This window comes from Schistocerca piceifrons, chromosome 4 (genome assembly GCF_021461385.2).
Source record: "Schistocerca piceifrons isolate TAMUIC-IGC-003096 chromosome 4, iqSchPice1.1, whole genome shotgun sequence".
NCBI classification, from domain to species: Eukaryota; Metazoa; Arthropoda; class Insecta; order Orthoptera; family Acrididae; genus Schistocerca; species Schistocerca piceifrons.
In genome coordinates, this window is record NC_060141.1 from 41,063,585 (window position 1) to 41,090,011 (window position 26,427).

General features: G+C 40.8%; 1 protein-coding gene across 1 annotated transcript in view; it reads left to right on the forward strand.

Annotated features, from left to right (window-relative positions):
- Window positions 1-26,427, forward strand: part of LOC124795342 (leucine-rich repeat and WD repeat-containing protein 1-like) — a 153,859-nt gene that overhangs the window by 49,573 nt on the left and 77,859 nt on the right. The window lies entirely within an intron of this gene.

The window sequence follows — 26,427 nt, forward strand, 5'->3', positions numbered from 1 at the left end:
AAAGGGTAGTTGCGGGTTCACATTGTATTACACTAGCGAGAAGTACCGACTTCTCCTTTTTCTCTGCAAACATCCAGAACTAAACTCAGTAACAAAATGCTAAGAATATATTTGCATTGTGCCAACTCAAAGATCAACCTATTTTTATAGATGTTTATATTCACAGCCATTCTCATTGTGCATTGCAATAAACTTCATTCATTATTTGCTTGTTCTTGTTACGAATATTATTGCCATTCTTTCACTTTCAAGAGTTTTCACATCCATACTGAGTATCGATGCACATTAAGACTAGCTATGAAAGAAGGGTCTGCTTCAGGAATTCCAAGCAATAAAACACAAAAAACAACGCAGGAAGGGTTCGAACAACTACTTTCATGCAGAGACATACTTTTGGAATCTGTTCACCGTTACGGGGTCAAACAAGAGAGTAACATTACTGAAACAATGATCAAGCTACTTAGTATATAATAGAGCATACAGATTTCAAGGAGGAAACGTATGAAGTCGCAGACTTCCTCGTTATCAATATGTGCGGCATATCTTTCGTGTAAACGAAAGTAATATCCCGCTTTACCTCCTCTTACATCTCAGATGAAATGAATGCCATGAGGAATCCAATATTTGTTGACTGCGTCTCTTCTTGCTTCCATCCTTACCAACGTATTTCTTCATTCTCGTGGTAATCATGACATTCTATATGTATGCTGCAAAAGATTGCACGTGGACACATTCGACATCGAGGTGCAAAGCGTATGGTATCTTAAGTTATATTCCATTCAAGTAAGCTTCCGATGTATTTTTACTTAGTTTGTATTTTTAGATGATTATGAACGTTACAGAAAATTATCTCACATGCTTTATGTTGAATGAGAAACATTGAATCATCCGTTTTGCTTTCCCTACGTTGAAATGATATAATGTCGGCGTCAACAGCCTTCTTCCACGCCGGAAGCTGAAACTTTTATCATTCTGGTTTAGTGATAATTGAATGTCTCAAATGTATACACAGCCCACAAGGCGACGTCAGAAACTATCAGGGGAGAACGCCGCATAAAAACCAAACGTGCGCGCGTGTCTCCACTCTGAAGAACCGTATCGGACAGTCACCACAAGCATTTCGCTAGAGAGCTGCCTCGTAAGAGAGCCGAGAATTGACAGCATCGTAGCAAGTATTTGTCAACACTGTGATAGTGCATTTACCTCCGGGTGTAGGCCGGCATTACCTCCTTACATTCACTTGACATTCGTTTTCCACATCGAAGACTCATACGATATAATCCACTGTAAGATGAGACACTTAGGAAGTATATTTAATTTCTGGACGCCAAGAACGGCGTTCTTCACATAAGTAACACCTGTTTGTGTGTTTAAAGTTGCGTTTTGAGGCTCAGGCAACGTCGCAGTAACTATAGTCCGCGTGTTGCTGCCAGTGTGTCGTTAGCTCAGAGGTTCCCTTGTGCATTGCGATGCTACTGCTATACGACATAGCAGTTCCAATCTTGGTGGAAGCCGCTGACTACAACCTTTTATTTTCCATTTTAATTAATAAAGTTGAAAACTGCTAGTAAAAATTCCTTATACGAAATCTGAAGAATGCCTTTAAACGTCAATCTTCATCCGGTTTCGACTTAGTAAATTATGTTAATATCATGGATGTCTGCTTTGCAAATGCCAAGGTGCTTCACTGTAAAATAGATCCTGAAAAGATTCAAACCAACTGTCAACGATATAAATTTGAACTTCCTTCGTCATATAGGTCTAACATGTCAGGAGGTTGTTTATGAAGTGCACATGTTGATTAATATAGTTCCTCTCTTCTAAATCTTTGCAATAGCATTTAACTGTAGACGTTTTCTGACACCGGCGTTAGCAATTCCTTTCCGTTCTCTGAAACCCCAAAACGATAAATTTTTCTGCTTTAAATCTGATGACCTTAACTATCACTTCTGATCAACATTAAATACTTCATGAACCCATACATGGAACTCCAAATGTGCAGTGTTCCTGCACTGACCAGTGTTACGTGGCTTTATGCTTAATTACAGACTTACTATTTTATCAGTTGATTTGTTTTCACCACGTAACGCCCGCTGTTTACGTCCTTCTTCGTTGGTGAGCGATGTATCACTTTTCGATCTGACACTGCAACTTTTCCTTTCCTGTATCTTTACTACTTTTTATCTATATAAATGAGGAATTATTGGTTTTGCCGTTTAACAACTTTTTAATGACTGTGGAAGTATTACACGCATCGGGTCCCACCATACGTTTTACATGAACCTTTGAAGACTCCATCGATTTGTTTACAAAGAGAAAGCAGACTATCTCTTCTTTTGACGTTGTCCAACAACGACCTAGGAAACTCGAAGCCCTCGCGGCCCAGGCTCTTCCATGGCTCGCGGTAGTTTGCAGCATTCGTTTTATTCCTTGCCCACTTGCCGCTACGTCGAGCGTTCGTGGTGATCGTTGGTCAACGTCTTCCACATTATCTGCAACATAAATAAACTTTCTTCCCGCAGTATTTCTGAAAACCCAAAAACAAACTTAAAGAACATAATAATAATAATAACTGTTCTTACAATTATTTGTTTAAGTCTTGGTTGATTTAATGAGGGGTGGGACAGGCCTAAGCCTTGTGACACCACAACTGCTACAGAGCATACATTGCAAGGTATTCACACAGTTTATCGCATAGACTTACCATAAGGAATGAAACAAGAACTGTAATACACTTTACACCACAGACGCTCTCTCTGGCTTGACGAAAACATCCAAACATTGACCAAAAGTTGCACAAATAATTGACTTTGAAAGGAAAAGAAACGAGGTATGAAGCATTTATAAATTCATCGAATGTAGTGAGGTGGTTTAATTTCATCACAGTCTATAAAATTAATTTCGGGCCATACTCAACTCTTGCCGGTTAATGTAATATAATACCCGCGTACTAATCACGGCGTCTGTCTCCATTGCTTTTGAGTGTGAATGGAAATTGTAGAAATTTTCTGTGGAGCAACATTTAATAATAAAGCGTTTTAAATCATCAAAAGCGATGAGCGGTAGCTGGCGCTTTCGATGAAGAACGGGAGAGCGCAGCGCCACTGCTGTCGCCACGGCCGCTGCCGGTAGCCAGCAAATGGATCCCGGAGCTTTGCAGCATACGACGGATCCAGAGGAGGACAGTCTGCAGGAAATCTGCCGCAAAATAGTTACTGGATAACATTTTGATATCAGTGTGTCAGAAAGCGAAATAGATTGAGTCTGCGCTACCATTACATTCATGTCTTCAGCATTCAGACAGAAGAGGCTATAAAAATATTTTGCGCCAACTGCTGTCGATCCACTGACATGATGAACAGAAACAACGCACGCTACCGCTAGACCACAGGCGTAACCAGCCTATGGTTTCTCTATCATGGGATAAGTTTCCCTCTAGGAAGTGCCGCAGTCTACAGTGTTGCCAGATTGTGCAGATAACCGGACTTAGAGAATAAGCAAGTTGGCCAGTTTATTTGTCCCATGTCACGATCGGCGCGGACTTAGCTTCTGAAGCGGCCGGCAGCCGGTCGAGTTTTATGTCAAAAGTGTGTACAAGATCTGTGCAGATCTGAAATTCTAGATTAGCATATTTTGTATTGTGTTATGTTGTGAAATTTTGAACATTCACGAGTGCCGCAATAAACTCGTACTGTTATTGTCAATTGTAGGCTTAAACCTATTTGTGCCCATTTAAAATTTTTGAGAAAAGTTAGCCTATCCTCGTTTAAAAGAATCCTCCAATTTCATTGTATAATTACATGAGTAGTAGGTTATTTTTGAGAATTTTCGGATGCTTACAAACCGATATTTTCGTAAGTTACTGGTACAAGTGTTTTTGATATGAAGCTTATTTCGTAGCAAATCACTCTTGAATTTCATTGTATATCAACGCAAATAAATGTGCAGTTTTTAGAGGCTTTGGAAGCTATCATTGTCCTGTGCAAAATCTAATTTGTAGTAAATTGATGTTTGTGATTTAGCAACTGTAGCAGCTGTTCTAACCAACATACTGTGTTTAGTGTAGTTTTCCCTTAAAGAGGAGTAGGCCTATAGTCACATTTATCATAAATAAACTCTGTTTTTGAGTTTGCTAACAACTGTAATAAAACTCGAGATGTTTTAGGAAAGTAGTAATTTTTACCGCAGGTTTTTTGGATTTGCCTTAATAGAAATCTTGTTTTCTGCATTCACTAGCAATTTCTTAGCCTAACAGACTAAAAGATAATCGGTGGGCTTAATTTATAAGTCGATCACTGCCCTGTAACACGTCGCAAAACCTAAAATGCAGCCTCACTGTGAATGCTGTTCTCAAACATGGGGCGAATTGGTTGACATTCTTAAGCAGCTGGAAGTCATTCTAACTACTGTCAGCTGCTCCAAGTCATCGTGTTCGAAGAGCTCCCGAGAGTCGTGTACCTCTGATATCGGTACCAGAGGTTACTCGAATACTATCCATTCCTGTCGATCCTGTGTCCGGAGTAGAAAGTATGGGACTTGTCGTTACTCATCCACTTGACTGCAAGTGTCGTTTCAATGTTAGAGCTAGGCATCATATACACGGTGGACAGGGACAAAGGAGGACTTTGTGTTCTATTGGTCCCCCTAACCAACAAGTTTGAGGTTCTGTCTTCGACTGAAACTGAACCAGTGGGACTCACTTCATCTGTTTTGGGGAAACCTGTTTTGTACAGTGTCAGGAGGACGCAAACGCAAAAGGGCAGGAGTCTATTAATCATCGGCAGTTCAAACATATGGCGAATGAGAATACCCTTTAGGGAAGTGACAGCAAGGGACAGGCCTCATTCAACACGCTGAAGAGGCTGTTTCAGCAGCCGTTGAGGGAATAGGGTGCAACCAAATGATGACTGTGGTGCACGTTTAAACAAATGATGATTTTCATCTAGGCTCTGAGGTCACACTTGGGTCATTCCAACAACTGGCAGAGAAGGTTGAGATCAGCCTTACGCGTGGAGTTTCAACAAAGCTCACAATTTGCAGCTTTGTCCTCAGAAATGATTGCAGCCCTTCGGTTCTGAATCGAGTGGAAGAACTGAACCAAAGACTTTGAAAGTTCTGTGACAAGATAGGATGCGAATTCCAGTACTTGTGCAATAGGGTTGAGAACTGTAGTGTCCCCTAAATGTACCAGGTGTGTACTACACATCAGAGGCCGCTAATCAGATAGCTGACTGTGTGTGGGTTGCACACAAGGGTTGTTTTATAATCAGTGACTCTCCATCCAATCTAAATAACAATAGCTGTAGGAAATCAAGAAGTACCAGTGTAAGATCAAAAGAAATGCCTCCCACAAGTGAGAGTATTAAAATCCTAATGGTTAATTGCCGAAGACCTTGCAACAAAGTGCTGAAGTTTGAAGTGCTACTGAAAAGCAGTGACGCTCACGTAATACTGGGTACAGAAAGCTGGTTGAAACCTGAAATTACCAGGAGAGAATGTGCGTGTATATCGAAAGAATAGGCAAATAGAAAATGGAGGTGGTGTATTTGTCACAGTAGACAAGAAACTCAGATCCACCGAGATAGGAATTCAAGCAGTGTATGAGATTTTTTGGGCAGCACTCAGTATCAGGGATGGGCATAAAATGATGATTGGATCCTTCTGTCACCCACCAGACTTGTCTCCTGATGTAATCGAAAATGTCAGAGAAAACCTCAGTTCACTTGTACATAGTTCCCCGATCATACTATAATCATTGGTGGAGACTTTAATCATTCAATACTCAATTGGGAAAATTACACTTTTGTTGGGGTTCGGAGTGATAAGACATCATGTGAAACATCACTAAATGCCTTCTTTGAGAACTACCTAAAACAGTTAGTTCGGAACCCCACTCATGATGGAAATACATTGGATCTGATGGCAACAAATAGACCTGACTTCTTTGAGGCTGTCCACATCGAAACTAGAATCAGTGACCATGACATGGTTGTGGCAACAATGACTAACAGAGGACAACTAAACAAGCAGAAAGATACATATGTTCAGGAAACTAAAAAATCAGTAGTGTCGTACCTCAGTGAGGAACTTGAAACTTTCAGCACAGGGCAGGAGCATGTAGAGGAAATATGGCTCAAGTTTAAAAGAATAATGGACCATGTACTGGATAGATATGTATCCAGTAGAACAGTGCATGAAGCCTTTAATGACTACCATAGCAGAATATCGTCAAATGATATTTCTCAAAACCCAAAGAAATTCTGGTTATGTGTGAAGACTGTTAGTGGCACTGAAGTTAAGTGTCCAGTCCCTAGTGAGTAAGACAGGAACCGAAATCGAAGGTAGCAGAACAAAAGCTGAAATACCTAACTCCGTTTTCAGGTGTTCCATTACAAAGAAAAACACAGGAAAACTGTCCCAATTTAATCGTTGTACCACTGAAAATATGAGGAAACTAAATATTTGTGTCAGTAGTGTTGAGAAACAGGCACAATTTAAAGACACTTACATACACTCATTCGGTCACAGCTTTGTCAGAAAAAGAGAAACTCTCGCCATTCGTTCAACCAAGCAAGTACATCTCACGCATACATGACCACCAACTCTTGACGTCTTGGGCCAGAATGCAGCTATCACGTGGGATGGAAGTGACAGTCTGGAGGGGGCAGGGAAGGGGAAGGGATAGCAGTGTACAAGTGTGTGTGGGGGGGGGGGGGGAGGGAAGAGTGCTGTCTGGTAGTGTGTGCAGGGACTAGAATGCCAGAAGGCACAGTGACAGGAGGTTGTGGGGCAGGGAGGTGGGGAAAACGGAACAAAAAAGAAGAGGAGTGGGGAAAGATGGGCAGGTGCGCTGTCAGAGGGTGGCAAACTGAGGATTGGGGAGGGGGGGGGGGGTGTAGGAAACTGTAGGGTTGATGGTGTGGGAACATTGTTACCATGGTTTGTGACAGGATAATTATGGGAGTGGAGAATGTGTTGTAAGGCTAACTCCCATTTGTGCAGTTCAGAAATGCTGGTTATGGAGGAGAGGATCCAGATTGCTCGGGTAGTGAAGCAACCATTGAAATAAAGTGTGTTAGCTGTATGTTGCTCTTACCCACAGCTATGCGGTGAACGTTCATCCTGGTGGGCAGCTGGTTAGCAGTCATACCAATATAAAAAGCTGTGCAGTGATTGTAGCAAGGCTGCTTTCACAGGTGGCCCAGCTCCTGATGCAGTAGGATAAAGTTATTATAGGATTGGAATAGGAATTTCTGGATGGGTGAACTGAGTAGGTCTTGCCCGGAGTGTTCCACAGGGACATGATCCTTGTGCAAGGGGATGGAATTGGAAGTGACATATGAATGAACTAGGATGGGTGGATAGTGGACCACCACTTCAGGAGGGGAGGGAGGGATTTCAGGTAGGATGTCCATCTTTTTGGGGCATGATAGGCAATCAAAGCCCTGGTGAAGCATGTGGTTCAGTTGTTCCAGTCTAGATTGACATTGGGTAACAAAGGGGGCAGTTCTTTGTGTCTGGTCCTTGAGGGTGGTGTGAGGAATGGGGATCTGAGGGGAATTGCATGGGAGATTTGTTTGTGGACTACGTCGGGGGGACAGTGTCTCTCCGTCAAGGTCTCAGTGAAACCCCCAGCATCCTGGGCAAGGGAGTTCTTGTAATCGCAGATATGCCATCACCGGGTGGCCAGGCTGTATTGAAAGAATTTTTTGGTGTGAAAGGGATGACAGATGTTGAAATGCGAGTACTGTTAGTGGTTGGTTGGTTGGTTTAATGTGGACAGAGGTGTGGATGGAGCCGTCAGAGAGAGGGGTCAACATCTCGGAAGGTGGCATGCTGGGTTGAGGAGGACCAAGTGAAGCAGATGGGAGGAAAAGTGTTGAAGTTGTGAAGGAATGAAGACAGGATATCTTGACCGTCAGTCCAGATAATTGAGATATTAGTGGACCTGAACCAGGCTATGAGTTTGGAATTTGGGAGGCGAGGAAGGTCTTCCCTAGATGGCCCATAAGCAGGTTGGCATGGGAGGGCACCATGTGGGCCTAATGGCTGTGCCACAGATTTGTTTGTATACAATTCCCTTCAAAGGAGAAGTAATTATGTGTTAGGATAAAGTTAGTGAAGTGTGTGAAGAATGAGGTAGTGGTTTCGGACTAAAGACATTGGGAAAGGTAGTGTTGAATAGTGATAAGACCACAGGTATGTGGGATGTTGGTGTATAGTGAGATGATGCCAACAGTGACGAGTAGGGATCCAGGAGGTAAAGGAGTGAGGATGGTGGAGAGTCAGTGAAGTGGTAGGTACCTTTGACATGGGAGGCTAGATTACGGGCAGTTGGTTGGAAATGTTGGTCAATGAAGGTCGAAAGTCTTTCAGTGTGGGTACAATAACCAACCACAATGGGACAACTAGGATTGTTGGGTTTGTGGATTTTGGGAAGCTTGTAGAAGGTGGGTGCATGTGGTATCATAGGGGAGAGGAGAGAAGTGGATTCAAGGGAAAGATTCTGGAAAGGGTCTAAGGCTTTAAGCAGGAATTGGTGACTGTGTTGGACTTCTGGGATGGGATCACTGTGGCAGAGTTTATAGGTGGAGGGGGACAGATAACTGGCAGAGGCTTTCTGCTAGGTAATCACTGCAATTTATAACAACTGTGGGGGAATGTTTGTCTGCAGGTATGATGATTTCAGGATTAGTTTTGAGTTTCTGTTTGGATGCCTTTCTTCGGCTGAAAGGTTGGTACTCTGAGGAAGAGACACGAGGAAGGATGGTGAGGCTAAGTTGGAGGTAAGTAATTCCTGGAATGTGGCCTGCGGGTGGTTGGATGCGCCGTAATCTTGGGCGGCAAACAGTGGTGCTTAGTGGAACATTGTTTCAGTTAGGTGACACAGCTATCAAGGATGCTCCCCGGAAAGATGAATCAACTAAACTGTGAGGAATGCGCTTGAAGGTAGATTCGCAGGATAAAATACCATCTGGGAACAGCTAAGCTACTTTGGGTGGACTTTACTGCTGCTTTACCCGCAAACGCACTATATAGATAATGGAACTGCTTGAGGAAAATGATGAATTAGACACAGTATATTGTTTTGTGCACTGGAGTATAGTTCATACTGCAATAATTGATGTAGTACAGAAGATACCAGTGCATCTAGATAATTTTGGGACAGAAGGCAAGGAATTATGAAAGGAATGTTAGCAGCAAACATAAGTGCCTTAGAGGAAGATGATTTTGATTGGTCAGATGTAGACAACAGCGACAAACCAGCCACCTACAAAACTGCATTGCGCCAGAAGATATCACGCTTAAAAGGTACAGCATATGATAGAAGCAGTGTTGAATGACTTTCGGCGTATGTTTACTTCACGGTGATTGCCACCAGCAATGAATATCACACAACACAGGATTCCAACAAGAGATAATATGCCAGTTTATAGGAGACCATACAGAGTTCCTGTGACTTGATGAATTCATAGATCAGCAATTAAAGGATGCTATAATAGAGTATTCGGATTCGCCATACAGTGCAAATGTCATAATTATGCCAAAGAAATCTGCTGATGGTGCAAAATCTTATATATTCTGTTGTGATTACAGGCTTTTAAATAGCAAAACAATTTCGAACGAGTATCCATTACCAAACATTGTAGATAACATTGACCATCTTGGTAACAGTAGGTTGGGAGTGGGTACCATTAAATAGAAGTTGCACCAGAGTACAGACATAAAACTGCTTTCTCCACCTCTTAAGGCCATTGGCAATTCTTAGGGATGCCTTTTGGATTAAAGAATGTCGCTGCAACATTCCAAAGATTGCTAGATGGTGCATTACATGGGTTAAAACCTCGACAATGCGTGTGCACCTCAATGACATAATCGTATTTTCAAAAGACATCAAGGAGCACGTGATTCACTTATGAGAAATTTTCAATGAGTTGGAGATGCTAAATTATCATTGAATTTGGAAAAGTGTCACTTCGCACTAAATGACACAACATATTTAGGCCATGTTGTCAGCGAACACGGAATCAAAACTGATTCATAGCTCATAACCGCAGTTAAAGATTTTCCAACACTGCAATCTACCAAGGAAGTACACCAATTTCTAGGCCTCTCAAATTATTATCAAAAATTTGTGAAAGACTATGCTGAAATAGCATGACCTCTCATGCAGTTATTGAAAAAATGTACTAAATTTCCCTGTACAACCGAATGCGACATATCATTTGAAACATTGAAATACAAATTAACACACAGTCCTGTATTAATTCAATCGAGATTTCAACAAAGAAGTCATCCTGTCCTGTGATGCATCAGGACATGCTGTCGGATCAGGTTTGGGTCAAAATATTGATGGTGCAGAACATCCAGTAGCCTTCACAACCAGGCAATTAAATATGGCAGAAAAGAATTACTCAACAACAGAAAAGGAGTTATTGAGTGTCATCTATGGTATCAAATATTTCAGGTGCTATCTGTGTGGGAATAAATTCAAGATAATCACGGACCATGGTGCCCTAAAGAGGTTACTTGGGCTAAACAATCCATCAAGTCGTTGACATGTTGGTCTGTACGCCTCTCTGAAATGGACATTGAAGTCATTCATTCCAACCCATATTGTCTAGTAATTATACTATACAGTGTAATAGCAGAAAAATATTAAAGCTGAGAATTTAATCTTTCTTTGGAAAACTACTGTTCAAAAATTGAGATTTTTTAAAATTTGCAGCTGATAACTTTAAACTATTGAAAAATATTAAAGAATACATTCAGCTAAGTGATAATGATGTTAATTTGTAGCCCAGAGTGTGTTGAATTAAATGCATTTTATCTGAAAGGCTTAGGACAATCCACTACTGAAGAATTGCAAAAAAAAAATGTAGATACTTGCAAATACGAAAAAACACATGCGGCCTGGAACAAATATGACTGCAATTTCAAAATATTAAACAATAATTTTTTTAAAAAAATATTTTTGTGACTACTAAACATTGGGGAATTCAACCAGAAAATATAAAAATTTCCTGAGACGGTCAAGCAACCAATTATTTTTTTCTTGGACCACTTGGTATGGATTGACCCATGTATAATAATTGTGTTATTTATGGTTGTTCAAAGTAGAAAAATATATTAAGACTTATTATATGTTAAGTGAACATTTCAGATGCTTTCACACCTTAAGCCACAATATTCAGAACCGATAGCAGTTGAACAAGGAAAGTTGACATGTATGTCGACATTGGTCACGTTTCTGCCCAACATGAGGAGGCCAATGACAAGCAGAGTTTGCGCAGCAGCAATCAGCCCTTCAGCAGACCAACAACCGAGCGGACGGGCAATGCTTTCAAGGGGAACGATGATGAGCCAGGTCGAACACCAGTGGTCAATGCTCCAGGAACTGCCAGCATACTGAAATAAAGTGTGTGACGTATCTGGCAATAGGGAGGAGGATGACAGGGCAATGCTCAACCATGCCAGGCAAAACAGTGGAAAGCCAGCACGTGTGTCAACATTGGTCACATTTCTGCCCAATGTAAGAAGCATAGATCAACAACCGAAGTGTCACTCGCCGCCCTAGAAACTTCATGACATTGGCAAAACCCCCGAATAAATACCTCCGACAAATGGGCATGAGGAGGTCCGTCGAGGGGAGAAAGAAGACATGAAGAAACGCCACCTGGACAGACAGACAGACAGACAGACAGACAGACTGATGGTTAGTCAGCGGACGTCTTACTTCGTTACAACTACTTCGCTGCTTTGCTACTCGACAGAGGATGATGTCGGTACTGCACCAATATGTCAACACAGAAGATGCCATCCCAGATGTTACAGAAAGTAGTTCATGTGGTACTTACCCAGGTGGCTGGTGAGGACGAAAGGGCTACAGCCTCACCCAATGGGTCACCTGGGAACCTAGAGATTGATGAACTCTGCCAGAAGTAGCCGAACCTGTGGGTCACTTGTTCAATTCTGGGACAGAGGACTCCACGCCATGTCGTAGCCACTTGTTAATAACACGACGAGTGAATTCACAAGGAGAAGACCTTGCCGCCACCGCAGCGGGTCACCAGGATGGAACTGAACAGAACAACTGGCTGGCGCGCCACTGCAGGTCACGGGTATAATACTGAAAGGAACAGCATGCCACCGGCGCACTGCTGCAGGTCATGGGTACAGTACTGAATGTAAGATTATGCCACCAGAACGTTACTGCAACAAGAGCCCGCCGCGTCAGCGACCACCGGAATCTGCTTGCTGTGATTCCACCGCTCTGCTTCCATGAGGAATTGATCAAATTGATACACATTGTATTACTCTGTTTGATTAAAGGGTTGTATATCTAATAAATAATAAATGACTGTTAGGGGAACCACCAATGTTTAACTCACACCTCACCCTCTGAGCCATCCCACAAAGTGTCGCTTTTCGTCCCATCATCCCTGACAAAATAATGACCTTTGCTCCCCTCTGTCACTGACACTGTCTTATGTCACTAAACCCCAATCTGCTACATAGTAAATTTTTTATTAGATAAGTAGGATCTTACCTCTAGCCTCATGATTAAGCCTATCACCAAGGTGGCATTTTCACTCACATCTTGAATTACAAGGCAGCCTTGTGTAAACTTTATATACCCAAGAGAACGTAAAAAGTATCTATTTCTTCACTATGTTGCTTACTATACACACACCAGTTTCTCCCCTTATTTTTACACCAACAAAAAGCATTTGAACAAAATCAGAACTGTTTGGTTTTTTCTCTTAATTTTTGGAAATCCGTTAGATTGTACTATCAGTTTCGAGTAAACAATAATTGCCTTCCCAAACTTTCTGGCAGATTAAAACCGTGTGTTGGACTGAAACACAAACTCTGGACATTTGTCTTTCATGTGCAAGTGCTTTACTGACCGCACTACCCAAGCATAGCTCACAGCACATCCTCACAGCTTTACTTCCACCAGTACCCTAACTCCTACCTTGCAAACTTCACAGAAATTCTCCTGTGAAACTTGAACTTGCTCGATTAGCACTCCTGGAAGAAAGAGTATTGTGGAGATGTTTCCAGAATGTTCATTCTGGAAACACCCCCCTAGCTGTTAGTAAGCTGTGTGTCTGCAATATTCTTTCCGCCAGAAATGCTAGTCCAGAAAGTTTCGTAGGAAAACTTCTGTGAAGTTTGGAAGGTAGGAGATGTACTGGTGGAAGTAAAACTAGGAGGACGAGTCATGATTGGTTAGCTCAAGCCCACGCCCACAAAAGGCAAATGTCCCAAGTCTGAGTCTCGATGCAGCACACAAGTTTCAGATGGGCGGGCACTCTGCCACAGAAAGAAAATTTCGTTGTGAATTACGTTTCCAATTTTTAGATTTTATGTAAATGTATGGACTCCCACATAAATCGTATTCTTTTCCCTCATCTTCTTCATACAAGTCATCTACAATCTCTTCTAAGTCCATTTATTTTACTTCCTTCTTCTTTATTAATTTTTATCTTTGTAAGTTACTGAGGGTAACACCAGATCCCCCTTCACTTACACAATTCCCATTAACATGCTGACTGACTTCTACAGATTTTCCCTCATCACCTGGCCTGTGGTTTGATTCGTACCACCAGTCAGGATGAAGTTTTTTATATTTTAGCCTTAATTCCCTTGTTCTCATTAAGGTATTTGTAATTAACCATACTGCCCACAAATCATTATTTTTGCTTCTATTTCACTAGTATTTATTGACAAGATCTGACTTTAACAAGTTATACTGCCAATGTTGTTGCTGTCACAACTTGTATCATCTTCACTATCCATTTCTGCTAATTTCATAATCATCCTCATTGATAGAATCATCATTCCGTACACTAAAATTAAACATCTAAATCATCATTGCTGTTTGATGTCAAAACTTCTTCCTGCCTCTCTGCATAGTTATCAGTCCTGTCAGTATTTAAATTAGAATCAGCAAATTTGCCTCTCCACGACCCTCCCCATTAGCTTAAGTAGTCCAAATTCATCACAGTTGCTACCTGGCATGACCTCTCTCACATAACATTTTTTGATTGCTTATAAAAATTTATGTAATCTAATTCCAGCTCCACAATACATATTTGATTACTGTTTCTTGTGTTCTACCCTAAGATTCTTAACCCCCCCCCAAATTTCTTGTCAGAATGAATTCTATTTATCTGATGTGTCTTACAAATATTTTGTTTGTACCACTGTGCTCTGAGTATCTCCTCCCAATGTGTCTCCTTCAATAGTTATTAACCTGGTTTTCGATACCAGTTACTCAACTCACTGACTTGCCCCCAACGGGATGGCCCTCAGTTTCCCCGTCCCTTTCGCTTATTATCTGATCTTCTGTTACCCTGGAGTCTGTTATTCCCTTCCTACGGCCTTCTCCTGTGTTCAGACTCTCTGTTCCTGCAGCAGCACCAGGGCGTGATGGGAGTGGTGACTCGGGTGGGAGTAAGGAGGAGGCTGGGGCGGGGAGGGGGAGAGATGGTAGGATAGGAGTGGGGGACAGTTACGTGTTGGCGGGGAGCGCGCAGGGACAGGATTCCTTCCCACCAACACCAACTTTTCTGAATTGCAGAGGTGGGAATTTTCCCTGCAATATATCCTACATTCTCATAACCATCCTGTCCTCAACCTTCGTTATTTGTGACAGTCTTTTAGTTGTGCCTATCTGCGATTCAGCACCTCTGCTGTATGGTGAGTAGCAACTTTCCTTTTTGTAAAATTTTAAATAATTAAGTTTGTATGTTATTGGAAAATATTAGTGATAGAATATTTTAGTGAAAGTAGTAGTGGTTCAGAAAGCGACAGTGATCATCTTGTTGGTACACTGATTGAATGTGAAGACAGAATGGGAAATACGCAGTACACTGCAGTGATTGCAGCTGAAACACTACAGCCACTACTCCATCCATTTCATGAGATGCCTGGACCAAAGCACACGCCACAAATGGAATCTTCTGCAGCTGAATATCTCAATTCATTTCTCACTGTAATGTTGCTTTAACTAATTGCCACCTAAATAAATCACTCTGCTAAGCAATTTATATCTAAACATGCTGCTACTATGTCTAGCACATACCAAAAATGGAAAAATGCACAATAGCTGAGGTAGATTTTATTGCATGCTCTAACATTTTTAATGCCGATTTAAAGCGTGAAGTAGATGTACAAACTTCCCACTTCTTTTATACGAGGTGACTTACTTGAGATTCAAAGCTGGTCTTCTTGGCTGGCTGGCTGTCAGTCAGTCAGGCCAGACTGACTGACTGACTGACTTCTTCTCAGTAGAATGATGCTAGGTACAGGAATATTTAAGTCTCTCTCTCTACTTGTGAAATCAACCAACAGTATATTTGAACTCCATACAGAATAAATTTTCATTTTCCACATACATATACGACTTCCAATAAGTCACTTGCTGCGTCCAATGTCAGAAACAAATTTAATTACATTTATAATATAGTTGGCTTAATAACCATGACTCTGCTTCACATGAATCATAAAAAAGGTCTTGCCTCTAACAAGGCTGGATTAAGAGTTTTCAAGATTACTTTTTTAACTGTTCTCCTTTGACACATTAGTCAATGATGCAATAGACACAGAGCTACATAAAAACTCCCTGGTTCTATCTATGGATTGCCCGACAAGTACTTGTCGTTGCCGTTCAACTGCCGTGTCTACTGATTTTAAACCTACACACACACACACACACACACACACACACACACACAGGATTTTACTATCTCACACTCGTATCTAGAATATCGTCTGTTCGAGACAGTAGAAGGCCGAGTGTTTCTAGAATTTACACACAAATTCTCGAATCACTACATATCCTCCCCGTCTCCCTCAGATCGAACACGCGATATTTTATACGTAATCATTATGCAAGTAATATCACTTAACAATAACATTTCATATCTTAACAGCATACATTCCGTACTTAAGTTTATATACATATCTCTTCTTTCAGTAACAGTTCTTTGTTCTTTCTTTTGTTTCGCTATTCATTCTTATTTTACTTTGACATTAAGACACAATCATTCGCTTGAGTTTTTAGTCAGCATTACTAATATTTAGGAATTGTGAGGACTTTTTCTCTTGTCTTTATTTTCTTTTTCAATCAAAAACTTCAGGTGTTTGACACATGAGTAAATCTATTTTCTGTTTTTATCTTTTGTACTACCTTTTCCTTAGTATGTACTATTTTCACTAGTTGTAGCTTGGAGGAACTTGGGGCAAATTAAAAGTTTTCTTTTGACACTCATTTATTTCTACAAAACATAGTGCTAGTCATTCATAGAATTTACACTTTCCAGAATAATTTTTATAAAATTTGTGACTTCTGTCAAGATACTGTCCCCTTCTCCCATGATCAGTACCGTATTGCTTGTGGGTTGACCTTATGAGAGCACTTCCTCTTTCCATTCTGGTAGGTACGCCCCTTACAAAACATCTCTATTTTTTAGGCCACAGATCGTCCTATCTTCACATAGGTACGCCTGCCCTTTATACTTAATGATTGCCAGGTACTCCCCCCTTATCCTTTCTGAGTAGGCCTCATGGTTCATTATCCTAATATACATTTTGGTGTATACCAAAATTAAGTATGTTCTGGTAAAGATATAAATCTAACTTAAAACTTCGCATTCATTCTTTAATATAGCATTCACTCCCTAGAGTCCTCCTCTACTTATCAACTTCTATACTATCAATAGATACTATGTCAACATATACTATTCATGTCCCACTATCCTTCAATTCATTAGAGTATTTATTATACTGACATTTCTTATTGATCAGCATGATTAACGTTCTCTCCTGCTTTCGTTTTCTCTCTTTGCTCATGCCTCTTTCTTAGTTTAAATACACCTTTCCTTATGTATATTTGATGTAGAACCGTCAGAGAGCATCTTATAGTTGCGTGCATATTTCTAGATGTACCCACACAACACTTGGCTGTTCTCACATCTTGACAGTCTAATAGTCTGTAATTGTATGTTTATGTCTAAGTGTATACTTGTGTATACGTGTGTGTGCATTTGTGTAGTCTGATTTTTCGACCTTCTTATCTAAAGATAAGATGTAGGTTATTAGAAACCATGGAAATAAGGAAGGACTTCAGCGATAGAAGTTTACAAATGCGGAAAAAGGGAAAAAATAGACGTGTCCTCAAGATGAGAAGTAACAAGGAAAAAATAGATGTGGTTGCTAGGATCGAAGACGAGAAAGAAGGTAGCCCCAAAGACAGGAAGCCCTGCCCACCCCCTTCCCCAGGATCCCTACCTCTCAGGTATTTGAGTGAGACGCCGGAGGAGGTTGGTTGTTAAATCGTCTCCTACAGAACGGACTTGTCCCACCTTCACCATCGAGGTCACCCGAAGGAAATCGTAGCATCCCTATGGAAACGGCAAATGATGAAGAATCAGGCACACTTGTTTGTGAGGGTTGCTTGAAAGGTGTGATGTGTGTTTTGTGTTGGTCATGATTTATCTGTTCTTGTAAATCAAGCTTTTAGCTACGATACCCACTCCTTTCAAAATTTATACAAACCCTTCCATCTATATCACGTGTTATAAAAGGTATAAAATACTCTATACAAAATAGAAAAGCTATACATTTCGGTATAACAACTGTTCAGTTAGTCATGCCATATTACATTTTCCACAAATATAATACTCTAGCTTGCTAGGCCTAACGCGAGAAAGGATTTTCTGATGGGATTGTCTCCCTTAGTCTTTGGAGTTCCCCTCCACCACAAGGCAGAGGCTCCCTTCTCATTTACTCCCCAGAAAGGAGGAGGGTTGCCTCATCTGCCAGCTACGCTGTTCCGAAATCTTCCTTCTATGTCGTCACTGCCATTAAGGTCTTACCCATAACCCTGGGCATGGGTTCCGTGTTATACCCCACGGGTTTGGGTCCCTGCCTGAACTCAGCCATCCTAGCACTCTGGCTTACTGAAGAATAGGATGCCCACCCCTGCGACATGGGCGCGCCAGACAGGAATTACCCAAGTGGAGGAATATGGAAGGGGACTCTACCTGCCTGGAGTCTGGTTAATGATTGTGTATAGTGCCACAATCAAAGGATGAAAAGAAGATGGGAGTATAACAAAATGGTGATAATGGTTTTTATAGACCGATAAGGCGTATGACTCAGTTAACAGGGAAAGACTCTGGGAAGAAATGAAGAAGATAGATAGAGAAGATGGATACATTAACGTAATAAAGACAATGTACAGAGGACACAATTGTAGAATTAGAACCCCATTGGGGAACTATGAATACTTCAAAATAAGACAAGGACTTAAGGAAAGAAGTATTCTATCTCCTGCACTTTTTAATGTTGTGATGGAGGGAGTGAATAGAGCAGTTAAAGATATAGTAAAAGAAAAAGACAAAAGAAATGATTTTTGCAGATGATATGGTAAAATGGGATGATAAAGAGATAGATGTACAGTTATAACTTGATGCGTGGAAGGAAATAATGAAAAAGTATGGATTAAAAATAAATAAAGATAAGAGTGAAGTATTGGGATTTGGAAGAGAGAAAGGGATCAACAGAAATAGTACCTTGGATGGAGAACCCCTCAAAGTGGTAAAAAGTTTCACTTATTTAGGGAGTGAAATATCTAGGGATGGAAGAATAACTAACGACATTAATAGGAGGTTACAGAAGGGAGGCAATTTCCACCAAACAATAAAACACCTGATCTGGAATAAGGAAGTTTCAGAAAAAGCAAAACTCCTTATGTATAAGAGTTATTACTTCCCTATTGTCACATATGGCAGAGAAACGTGGACAATGACAGAAAGGGACTGGAGCAGACTGCAAGCAGGGGAAATGAAATTTCTCAGAGTGGGGAAAAACAAGAATAGGCAGAGTAAGGAATGTAGATATTAGAAAGGACCTTAAACAAGAAAGTATGAGAGAAGAAATTGAAAAAAAGAGATTAAGATGGTATGGGCATGTTAAGAGGATGCATGGCAGACACTCCCCAAAATTATGGAAGAACTAAAGATGGATGGGAAAAGACCTAGAGGGTGCCCAAGAACACGGTGGGAGTGAGAATATCTGTGGAAAGGAGAGGTGTGACCTGGCAGCAAGTGGAGGAAGAAAAGTGGTGGGAGGACCGAGCCAAATGGAGGGGACTCGTCAGCACCCAGACCTGGCAGTAGCTGGAGCAGGCTTCGGATATAGATAGATAATACTACTGTCAGTTTATTTTATCTAGATATCACTTTATTTCCATGATTTTTTTAAGTTGTTCTGTTCTCTACTTTATAGTCATGTTCGGTTTTCTAAGCAATAAGAGTCCGGGATAGTTCTAGATTTTAAAGAATAGATGACAGAATAGTTTAAGATTTTAAAGGTATTAGGTGGAGGAAACTATTTGGAAAAACACTGAAAACAACTCTGGATCTGATGGTTGTCAGCCGGCTGGTGTGGCCAAGCGGTTCTAGGCGCTTCAGTCCAGAACCGCGTGACTGTTAACGGTCGCAGGTTCGAATCCTGCCTTGGGCATGGATGTGTGTGATGTCCTTAGGTTAGTGAGGTTTAAGTTCTAAGTTCTAGGGGACTGATGACCTCAGATGTTATGTCCCATAGTGCACAGAGCCATTTTTCTGACAGTCGTCACTGTGCCCGTTAACTCGGAATGTTAACGTCCCTGGGGGATAGATGACTCCACCCGGATCCCATGGATCTGATATTAACTTTTCTTGAGCCCTGAAGATCAGTATTTATGTTTAAATTTATTTTGAAAGTCTTCCAAAGATGAAAAATTCTCAATATTTACTGTACCCCACAGCAAATTTGATTTTCTTAGAATCTTCCCAATTTTTTGGTAATGCTTGGTTAAACCTTTTTAAAAATGGGTCGGATGTACATCTCTATCTCGCTTAAATTTAGGGAACTGTCTAGATAACCCAGAATTAGCCCCCATTGTAAATCAGTTACAGCTTCACTAATTAACACCACATTAGGTGATGTTACCCTTTTTACTACTTCATCCTGGATAAGCTTGAATTCTCTCCACAAGTCGTCTATACCCATCCTGGTATCACTAAGTTCAGGAGACAGAATAAGCAATACGTTTCCGGAGGTTATTCTCTCAGTAACTTTTCGATCTATAACTTCATCAAATTGTCCCTCCAACCTACTTACATTTATGATATCAGAGTTCGTTATTTTCTCTTTGAACTTTCTTTCTGCATTATCTACTTGTGTACTGGCACCTGTAATTTGCGACTGAATAATCGGTATTAATTCATTATTCTTATATACACGCTCTTTCAAAGTATTCAATCCCTGCTTTACAGCACTAAACTTAACATTGCACACATTTTCAAAAGATCCTAATTTTCCATTAATTTCGGATTCCACATTATTACATCTCTCCTCAATGTTAAATTTTAAACTTCTTGATAAGTCTTGGAAGTTATCATTCAGTTTCTAAGATCAGTAAACATTTGATTTACACAAATGGTCAAGGAATTAGTCAATTCATTCTTTAAATCTATTTTTAAATTCTCTACTATTTAAGGCGTCAAATTCAGTCTTAAGAGCACCCATGCATGCTTTCTCGTAGATTACTAACTTCTGTGCTTTGCGAGTCGACTTTGGCATTTAGCAAACGTAGATTTGTCACTTGATTATTCAGAGTTTCACTCAGGGCATTTAGAATTTCCCACTGAGCATTCAAAACTTTACTCTGTGTATTTAATTGTGAATCTAATGAGTTTAACTTAAGACTCTGAGCAATTAAAAGTTAAATCTGGGTATTTAATTGAGAATTTACCAAACTTAGTCGCACTCTGAGCTTTGATTAAATTTACCAAGTCAGCCCAGTCAGGTGTTTGTTTGCTAACTCTCATAGCCATAGCTGGTTCTTGAGTGTCTTCAGTTTGTTGTATATTGTCAATGTTTTTATATGACTTAGCCCTAGTATGCAATTAAAACTAACTTTAAATACTATAATTACACAATAAAAGTTCACTCAATAGTATGTACCACTTCATACTAAAGTAATGAAGTTTTGTTTCACGCTCACCTGGCGTAGAAGTCTTGTTGTGTAGGTGGGCAGATGTAGAGGCAGGACAGCGTTGGTGAAAAGCAGCTGGTGCTAGCAGCGTCGGATATAGGTTGGTTTCCATGTCTGCGTCCCCATGATGTGTATGAGAGCTGTATACTCCCCGCACTGGATCTTTTTGGTCGAAGTGTACTACGCATATTTCTTCTTAGACATTTGCATTGAAATCTTCTTTGCTGTTTTATAGTTGTGAATTTTCCAAGTCTTCACCATTTTTCATTCAAATTTTGCTTCATTGGATACTTGAACATATTCCAATGTCTCAGAGTAAATCCCTTGTCGTATTATGTTTGGTTGCTAGGACAACACGTAACAACTTCTTCTCTAGTTTTTGATTTCGGGTCTTTCACACAGGTCACCACATTCTAACATTTTTGATGCCGATTTAAAGCGGGAAGTAGACGTACAAACTTCCCACTTCTTTTATACGAGGTGACTTACTTGAGATTCAAAGCTGATCTTCTTGGCTAGCTGGCTGCTGGAGAATACTCTTGACTTCTTCTCCATAGAATGATGCTAGGTACGGGAATATTTAAGCCTCTCTCTCTACTTGCGAAATAAGTAGTTAGGCGAACTTTACTTTTCGTCAACCAACAGAATATTTGAACTCCATACAAAATAAATTCTTACTTTCCACATATATGTACGAATTCCAGTAAGTCACTCGCTGTGTCCAATGTCAGAAACAAATTTAATTACATTTATAATAGAGTTGTCTTAATGACCATGACACTACTTCACATGAATAATAGAAAAGGTCTTGCCTCTAACAAGGCTGGATTAAGAGTTTTCAAGATTACTTTTTCAATTGTTCTTTCACATAACAGTAGTCACTGACACAATAGACACAGAGCTGCATAAAAACTCCCTGGTTCGGATTGCCTGACAAGTACTTGTCGGTGCCGTTCGACTGCCACGTCTTCTTTCTTCTCGCGCTTGATTTTAAACCTGCACACACAAACATTCTGAAGCAGAATTTTGTGGTCCACACAAAGGTTTTGGCAAGGTTGCAAAGTTAAACAGGATACTTACCATCATAAACGTTCTGCAGTGGCACAGAAAACAGCCCAGAACCATAAACAGGCCGCAACCACAAATCTGCTATCTGGTCTACACCCCTTCCTATATAGCAGCCTCTGCGGAAACCACCATTTCCATGTCATCCACTACTGCAAACTGCTGACAGTCTGAGACAGTGACCAGCTACTGCATGACAACAGCCAGACTCCGGTCATTGGCCTCTGTTCCAGATGTTTCCGAGCGACATGGAAACACGATCTCTTCCACAAAGTCATCCCTGGGCAGCAGTATTTAAACCACCAGGTCCAGTCTGTTGTCATGAGTACAGCTTGGCCAGTCATCACAGTACATAAGACACAGCTATGACCATCATCCTCTGGTAACAAACCAATGACCAGTGTCTGTCTGCCTGCACTGTGCCACCATTTCATGGTTGGGGCCACACAGTGATTTCCACCCTACTTCACTACTCTGTGGTCTTCAGTTTTATATTCCCACTGAATGTGCCTGCCTAACCCTAGCTACTCCCTGTCTCACTTCTGGCCTGCCGTCCTGTCCCGTGCTTTCGGGATGTCTGGGCTGACTTGCTTGGGTCCGAGGAACATCAGCTGCTGCCTTGTCTGCCTGCTGCAGATGCACTGCTGTGCATTCATGAATGATTGTTAGTAGAGAGTTTTTGCAACAGAAAATGGTATTAAATATAAATCCAGAACGTACCATTGTTTGAGACTGGAGTAGAGTAGAACTGGTCGAAAAATGAATCAGGATATGACATTTAACAACAAAATAATTAATTATTGACAATATAATGTAAGTGCACAGATAAAAAATCTACTCACCTAGTGGCAGTAGGAGAATACACACACAAAAGGGTTTAACTTTTACAAATTGTCGGAGCCAGTAGCTCCTCCTTCTGGCAGAAGAGTTGAAGGGGAAAGAAGAGGTGTGAATTAAAAGGACTGGAGAGATTTAGGGAAACGGGTACAGTTCAGAAAAGTCACCCGGAACCTCAGATCAGGGGAGACTTACCAGAAGGGATGAGAAGGAAACGTTGCTGGGCACTGCACCGGATGAGATTTGAAAACCTGAAAACTTAAGATGGGCAGCAGGGTAATATACAACACAGAGATTACTACTAAAACACCGTGCATGAGTTAATAAGAGTGAAAAGCTAAGTGCATTGTATGTTACAGAGGTGAGAGGGGTGACGAAAAATAGACAGAAAATGAAAGATGAAGAAAACAAAATGGAGTGAAGAAAGTTGTAGTTTTGTGAATAAATGCTGAGACAGAAAGAATTAACATAAATTAAGGTCAGGTGGGTGGTGGGAACCAAGGCATGTTGTAGCACTAGTTCCCTCCTGCGGAGTTCTGAGAATCTGGTGTCTGGGGGAAGAATCCTGATGGCACATGTGGTGAAGGTACCGAGGTCATGACTGTCATGCTGTAGAGCATGCCCTTCAACAGAATATGCAGGCCGGAGTGTCCGAGCAGTTCTAGGCGCTACAGTCTGGAACCGCGTGACCGTTACAGTCGCAGGTTCGAATCCTGCCTCTGGCATGGATGTGTGTGATGTCCTTAGGTTAGCTAGGTTTAAGTAGTTCTAAGTTCTAGGGGACTGATGACCTCAGAAGTTAAGTCCCATAGTGCTCAGAGCCATTTGAACCATTTTTGAACAGAATATTGGGTACTGCCAGTATACACCCTCTGCCTATGCCCATTCATCCTAACTAATAACTGGGAGATAGTCAGGCTGATGTGAAAGGGCAGACAGTGTGTACATAACAGCTGGTATATGACGCGTCGTTTCACATGTGACTCTCCCTTTGGTAGTATATGTTTTTCCAGTTACAGGGCTGGAATAGATTGTGGCAGGAGGGTGCATAGGGCAAGTCTTGCTGCGGAAACGGTTACAGGAGTAGGAATCATAGGGTGGAGAGACGGGCACAGAAGGAGCAAAGAACCTGACAAGGATATTGCGGAGACTTGGAGGGCAACGAAAATCTATTCTGGGTGTGGTGGGCAAAATTTCAGGCAGAGTAGATCTCATTTCAGGGCATGATTTTAAGAAGTCATTGCCTTGTCGAAGTAGTTGATTAATACATTCAAGACCAGGATAATATTGGGTGACAAGTGTTGTTTTTTGCAGGATTGGATGTGATGGCCTGGAAAATCTGCTTTAGAACTAGGCATGACCGTCATGACTGTGGTGCCTGTTTCACCCCACAAGCCATCTGGATTCTTTCCCCAGACACCAGTTTCTCAAAACCCCGCAGGTGGGAACCAGCGCTACATGTCCTTGGTTCTCACCACCCACCTGGCCTTAATTTACGTCTGTGCCTTCCACCTCAGCATATCTTCATAGTAACTACTCCTTTCTTCACTCTCTTTCAGTTATCTACATCTTTCATTTTCTGACCTGTCTTTTTCACCCTCCTCCTCCTACTTCAGTTACGTACAATGCACTTAGTGTTTCAATCTTATTAACTCGTGCGTGATGTTCTGGGTGACTTTTCTTAACTGTACCCCTTTCCTTAAGCCTCACCAGTCCTTTTCCTTCACCCTCTTCCTTCCCCTTCTATTCTTCTGCCAGGAGGACGAGCTACTGGCTCCGAAAATTTGTAAAAGTTAGACCCTTTTGTGTGTGTATTCTCCTACTGCCACTAGATGAGTAGATTTTTTATCTTCTCATTCACAGAATGTGACATTTGATTTTTATCATTTTGAACTTGAGGCAGGAGACAGGGAAATAGAAAACAGGAAAAATAAAAGGTTTGATACATTAATGCTGGGCAGTAACTTGAAAGATGGATTAGGCAGAAGATAAAAGAGAGTAGATAGAAAAATAGTGCTAAAAGAGCAGTCTGTAATTAAGAAAGAGAATGAACAATTGTTAGAAGTGAGTGAAGAAGGAAAAGAGCAAGGAATTAATCTAAATGAAGACTGAGAAGGTACTGAAAGCAAAGTTTGTGTTTGTTAGTTTTAATCTCTGGAATTCTAAAGTGTTTGTTCACACAGGGATACACATGACATGAGCAGTAAGGAAAGTGCAACACCACCTCCCAACTCAAGAAAATGTGAGTAATTTTATCAGTCGCATCTGTTCTCTTAGATTGTTCTCTACTTCTGCCCAATGTTGACAATGTCTACTTGATATTTAAGTTGCGTAAAACAGTTCTTACTGTAGAGTCACTCCCTTCAGCAGGAATCATGTGTAAGGACGTAAGTCACAGGATGTTACACAGCCTAATAAGTACAGAAGTAGGATGGACAGTAGTAGATACTCTCAAAGTTGTGAGATGAATTTCAGCAAATCTTATTCGGGGGTTGAAAGCAGAAGAGTATTATAGTAGATGTGGGGTTGATTGTTTTGGAAGTGTTTCTTAAATCTGGGCATTACAAAAGTCATATGCTTAGCATAATGTTATTTTCTAAATATTTTGCTCAGATTGATTTTAGCCCAGTGCGACCATGGTAGGCCAAGGTGTTCTCTTCGCACAGGTCCAGTTAAGTTGTTTCAGCATTCTTCGATATGCCTAGCTGTTATGTGATCATGTGCTTGCTTAGTGTAAACATATTTTTCCTGTAGATACACAGAGGTATATAAGTGTATTATCTCTTTGCTTTCAAGTTCTTTCTGCAAATGTTTATTAGTAATATCCAGATACTGTGGCAATTTGCATGGCAACTTAGGATATCAGTTCTTGATTAGTTATTGGTCATGTTGCTACAGTGTTAACTGGAATTGATCCCACATTGGTCTTCCCTCTAGACTTGAACAGCATTGCAGCACCTCTCCAACTGTATTGAAATAGAACCTCAGCATTGAACGAAACAGGAGTCTGCCTGAAATCCAGGTATAGGTGCTTTAATCAAGAGAAACTACATGGTACCAGAGACTTTTTCATATCCCGAACGTCTATGATGTATATATGCAGATTGAAGTGACAAATGAAAATTTGTACCAAGGGCGGTGTTCGAACCCAGGTCTCCAGCTCACTAGGCAGATGTGCTAATCACTACACCACCCTGGCACAGTGGTTCGAGAGAGAGATTTGAGACTTCAAAAGATCTCTGGTAGTTTCATTTGGGTAAAACGAATTAAATATGTTTTATAAAAAATATTTACCTTGCATCACCTTGCTGGCAAAGACAGCAGTTTAATCGAAAAGTCTGTAACAGAGTGAGAACTCAAGATAATTAGTAAATTTATCAAGAAGGTTAATTCATGTTAGCAGAATAACTATTAAAAGTTAAATCAACAGATTTTGGAAGGTTTTATAATTTTGCTTGTGTTGTATT